The following is a 6,000-nucleotide window of genomic DNA, read 5'->3' on the forward strand; positions in this document are numbered from 1 at the left end:
ATACATATCCCCTATTAATGTCTGTGTGCCCTAATTGGCTAATGGCAGAACTTTTGTGTGCCAGAGGTCTGGGTTCTAATCCCTTGTATATTTGTTTTTTACTCATTAAACCAAAGATGTTCATCAGTGATTGTATATCAAGAGCAGGGACACATTTGAGTGCATTTTGATTTGTGATTTCACTGGAACGAATAGAGTCTCCGCAACGACGTTAAGCAATAGATTGAAGCGCTCGTCTGTGTGAAGACTGTGCACAAGCACCAAGAGAACATTGTTCCCTTCAGCCACTGATAACAGCGTCAACAAACGCTCAACATGGTCTCAAAAACAACACATTCCAAGGCCAAATTGCTATTTAACAAGCAAATGAAATTAATGCTCTGCTAGTCAACTGGAGATGTTTCAGAAAAGTGGTGGGGACAATATCAACTCTATCGACATGTCCCACCCATCCCACCCACAAATTACGCAAATTAGTCAGTCTATTGGAGTAACTTGAGGTAAAGTGTGTAATTTCTGCATTACAGACTTGAATAGCAAAAATTATTTTTCAAGCAGGTTTCTCCAAACACTCCCATAGACTGCCATTGGTCAGGCAAATAGACCAATTGAGACCATGTTGTGGTGTCGGCTTATAATGTAGGAGCCGTTTAATGCTCCTTTTTTGCATTCCACAGAGTACATTTTCCATGGTTTTTTATGTAAACATGACGGGCATCTTTGGCTGTTGCACTCGTGTCTCACATTTAGCAGTGTCTTACACATAAACACTGCATTTATAGAACATTGGGTTAAGCTAAAAGATTTGTTTAAACACAAAAATGCGCTCATTCTAACTTTACGCAGAGACAACAATTCTGCCCTAGAAATGGCAAATTACAGTAACTATGAAATATCAAAATTGAGTATTTTATATGACAGTTTCAGCTCATTCACAAAGTTCCAACTAAACAATCTCAGAACTTTCTTTACCATAATAAGGGTATGTACTTATTGACCGTAATGTTTTGTATGATATCTGTCATGATGTCAAAGCACAATGAGCCCTGCCATGGCCCTATTACTGCCTGAATGTTTTTGGAAGCTCTGCTAAACTGTCCATCATCTCTTCGGGACAGTTTTGACCTGCTTCTCATCAATACATTGTTAACCCTTAACCTCAAAAATCAATGCGGTTAAAGGTTGAGGTCATTTATTCAGCAAGTTCATTACTACTGCTGCCATGTCAACCTGAGCCTCCTAAACCCCACAAATGGAAAACAATATTTAATGTCACTTTACTGTCACAATCAAAACATTTCAGCAAATATTTATAAAATATAAAAAAATAAAATATATTTCAAATAAAAATATATATGAAAATGTGTTTGCAAAATAAATTACATGTAGACTAGATTTTCATATTATTAAAAGAAAACACAAACACATGATTCTAGGGCAGTGGTTTTTAACTGTTATGTTGCATTTATACTTTGCAGTATGTACTCAACTGTCTAGACTCTAGTGTATGAATTTTAGTTTTTTTTGTCATCACCAACTACCAGCCTGGCATGATTAATACAGAGCTTTTAGTTGTTTTCATGGATCTGCGTGAATGGTGATCATTTTGACAATGTTGTCGTCTGTACTGTATGCGAAAAATGCAAAGGAAATTTTAGTACATCGCTGTCATATAAATGCACCCAAAAATGCATTAACAAACATGGACTGATAAGAGCATCAGCCAATGACTACAAAAAAATACAACTTTTGCTAACATCACAGTATTTTTGAAATGTGATTCAGGTTCAATGTGTATTGGAAACATTATTCATTAATCATTGATAAAGATTCAATATAGTTTTCTATATTGAAATTGAAACATTCTATGAAACATCTAGATTAAAACATTTAACAACATTGAGGGTGATAAATTCTAACTTTTTAAGCATTATTAAATATATTTCAAAGCTCGCTGAGAATACTCAAGCATTGCCCGACCGACTGCTGCCACACCCTGGGGTGGTGAAGTTAGATGGCAGCTGCTCTCATTATATTTGAATGATGACAGAAGTGTGTGGACATGATACAGAGACAGACTGACTACACTTTGTGACAAATGGGAAATTAATTGAGACCTTGATACCACCATCAATGAGCTGGATTAAGCCAAAAATATATCACTATTTACAACAGCTTTTAAATGCAAACAAACCATAGTTAAAGTCAGGCTTAAACTGTGTTTGGGTTTGGCACTTAAAAAGCTTATTTTACAGTTTTACTAAGTCAGGACGTTTAAAGACACAGAATCTGCCATGAAAGCATGCTACCCTGTGCAAAAGTCTGCTAAACTGTACAACATTTTCAGCATGTCTGTGCTAATTTCAGTCTGTTTGCACACACAACACAGTGCTAAAAGCCTTAGAAGTGTCCTCAGCTCTCAAGATCACAGATCTCACCCCAGTATTCTGGGTCATCTGGTCCCCGTCATAACAAGCTCAGAGAGCAGTTTTGTGTTCAAGGCTTGTCGTGCAACAAAAACAGACAGTTACACAGAATATTCTCGGTCTATATAACAGGGGTCAGTGCTGTGGAAAAGAGGGGTCTGTTCACCACCCAACCCCTGCCTTCCACGCAGACACAGACAAGCGTCTAACCCTGCTAAAGCACAAATGCTCATCACCATAATAAAAAAGGCTCTCGTGGGAGAGGGAGGGGCGGATCACAGAGGAATCGTTTCCCAAAACCCAGGAAGGTGGCTGTGAACAATTGCAACAGTGCCTATACAGAACCAAAATACACAGCTATCTTAGGAGATTTAAGAAACTTCTAGACACACACAAGCTCATCATAAGGACAAGATTAAGACAAAACTCAATATTTCAACAGACTCAAATTCATATTATCTAGTGCATTTACAACATGAATTCCCTTTCAATTGTTTACTCACTTAATTGTTATGTATTACTACTTGCCTACTCTTCACCTACACCATTACATACATATAGTACATAAACTGGGAATATATTCATTTATATATTCACTGGGAACATATACATTTGTATTATTTTATTATGTAGAGATCAACAACTGGTTTGAACATATACACTTCTGTTTCGATAAATATTACATTTTAAACATTTAAATTATTTGAGCAGCCTATCATTTCTAGGTCAAGAAATCATCTAAATTATTACTATTATTATTATCATTATAATCACAATTCATATTTTTAACTATTTCAGTCTAATGATTTAGTTATTGATATATATATATATATATATGTATTAGTTATAGTTGTATTTGTATATAAATTTTTTTTTCAATGTGGTTTAAACAAATAAATACATTTTTTAAATATTCTAACCCCTCTGAAAGTCCAAGGTCCAAAAGTCTGAGACCACATTGAAAATCTCAAATTTAAAAAAATTATAAAATCGAACATTTATTATTTAAAATATGTATTATTTATTTATTTAAACCTGGAATTAAAACCTGGAAATTGTTTTATAATATTAAAAAGTTTAAAACAAATAAAAAATGATAACAATATATGAATAACAAATATTTCTAGCAAGTGAATTTGTGACATATTAATGTCACAATGATACTTATAATGTCTTCTATTAAAAGAGCACAATATGCCCATTGGAAATTCAATTTAAATGATCCTAGATAACATGATCATGATGAGTGCTCAATGTCATCAAAGTAAAAAGACATTCCTTTCCAAATACTACAAAATTAATATTTCAGCTTTCAAATGTTATGCTGAAAAAAGTATTACATTTGAAGCATTTCATTACATACAGAGGTGTGATAGCGCATTGTATGTATACAGTATATATTACGTATATACTGTAGCATGTTTACTGTACCCTTTGAAGAAAACCATCTAGTCAAACATCCTTTTCCACCAAATTAACTAGTCAAACATAGTTAACCATAAATTCTAATTCGAAGCCTGTGGTGCAACACCACACCTTAGGAAGCACACATGCGGCCTTATCAGGAGGAAGGAAACAAATCCATTCTAATATCTCAGAGCATCTGTCATGCAACACCACCCTTGCAGGGCGTGTGTTTGGGCCCAAGGTGACGAGGCAGCATCTAAAGGAGAGAGAGCCATGACCAAGCAATGACACAGGCGTGCCCACCGGACCACATGCACCTTGAACTGCTCGTTAAATCCTGCGTTCCCTGCCCTGTAACGGAGACCTAGAAACGTGCTTGACAAAACAAACAAGCAGGGCTATTGAGCTGAAAACACTGGGCCACGCTTCCGTGTAAGGTGGGTGGAGAATACAAACTGACAAGCTCACATTCCCTACCAGAAATACCAATACTGCAAATAGAAAGGCTTTAAAAGGCTTCAATGTATGTTTGGCCCCCCTTGTGGATACTATTTGTGCATGCGTCAGGTCCTTCCTATGCAGGCCACTTCAACAATGCTCTCTCTCCACAATTTCCCTTCAGATAAAGTAAAACCTCTTGCTAGTATCATATCTCATTCCTGTTCAAATCTACCCTGCTTTTGATAAAAGAAGCATAAATCCAGCAGCCCGTAAGAGCAGAAGACAGAAGCCGGTACTCACCATAACACTATCTACTCCATTTTTCCATCCAGTGCGGTTGTGTGAGGGAGGTGCCTGCTATACGATCCACTGCAGGGCTGCCTGCCTCAAGCAGCCCTCGCTGGACGGATGCTGATGATGTAGCGCCTTTCAGGAGAGCAGCCCAGTTACCTTGGAAACTGAGGAGTGATGGAGTGGCCGTGCTGCACTGCCATTGGCTGGAGAGGGGTGGTGCTCCCGCTGTGGGGCCCCGGTGGGTGTGGCTACAGATGAGAGAGGAAGCAGAACTGTGAAAGCAGATGCACAACATCAGAGTGGTGTCCTTTTGCAGTAACACACACAGATGTATACACACTATATGTAATGTTAAAAGTCTTTAAAATATACAACTATTTTCTTGAAAATATTAAAAATCACTTCTTTCGTTTCATCCCTCTCAAAATATACTTTTTTCTATCTCCTTACAAAAAATACTATTACAGTACAATGGTACAGTATATGGTATCAGGTGATCATTTTAAAGGCACATGGAACAGCACTTTTCCATATAAATAGTAAAACAATATTTTAATATTCCTGTTTATATTATTTATTGTTTCATATCAAAATCGTATCAAGTTTATGCATTTAACATTTTAACACTAATTGAAAACATGAACTAACCATGAGCAATACATTTGTTACTGTACCTATTTGTTCATCTTTGTTAAGGTTAGTTAAGAAAATACAGCTGTTCATAGTTTGTTCATTTTACGTCACATTAACTAATGTTAACAAATACAGCTCTTGATTTTAATAAAATATTAGTAAATGTTGAAATTAACATTAACAAAGATTATTAAATTTTGTAGAAGTGCAGTTCATTATTAGTTTGTGTAAATTAATGTAGTTAGCTAATGTTAACTAATTAACCTTATTGTAAAGTGTTACCAAAACAAGAATATTTTGTATTTTTATTTACTGCCATTAACTGTTGATTGTTATTATTATTTATTACCAAAGTCCCAAGTCATTTCACTCGGCGGCCATCTTTGAAACACCTCTCGGGCATCCAAGTCAAAGAATATATACAAAGTGCAGCTCCTATCTCTTTGAATGGGGAAACATCCATTTCTCTAAAGCTGTTTGCCAAGCTTTGGATTAAATTTCATATTTGAAATCACCAATGAAATCTGACAACTGTCTCATAAATATTGTTTCTAAATGCTCGAATCATGACAAAAAACTGTATTTTTCAGGCTGGCTCAACCTAATGCGCATGCGCAACTAAATGCGCGTCTGACTGTTTCTGTAGTAACCGGAGCTTCTAACGGCCGCTGCGGTGACGCGATGACTTTAAATATCGGAGATTGGCTCTTATTTAGAAGGCGGGACTTATTCCTTGATTTTGCGCGTTGCACTTTATGTGTTATTGTGTAATTCTATAGTCTTTGTTGTTATTATTATT

General features: G+C 36.0%; 1 protein-coding gene across 3 annotated transcripts in view; it reads right to left on the bottom strand.

Moving 5' to 3' along the window:
- Window positions 1-4,654, bottom strand: part of akap6 (A kinase (PRKA) anchor protein 6) — a 151,110-nt gene extending 146,456 nt beyond the window's left edge. For all 3 annotated transcript variants that reach the window (XM_067368250.1, XM_067368251.1, XM_067368249.1), the window contains exon 1: window positions 4,575-4,654. The gene's annotated coding sequence lies outside the window, so the exon portion shown is untranslated. The remainder of the gene's footprint in view (window positions 1-4,574) is intronic.
- Window positions 4,655-6,000: the final 1,346 nt, after the last annotated feature.

This window comes from Chanodichthys erythropterus, chromosome 18, assembly GCF_024489055.1.
Source record: "Chanodichthys erythropterus isolate Z2021 chromosome 18, ASM2448905v1, whole genome shotgun sequence".
NCBI lineage: Eukaryota > Metazoa > Chordata > Actinopteri > Cypriniformes > Xenocyprididae > Chanodichthys > Chanodichthys erythropterus.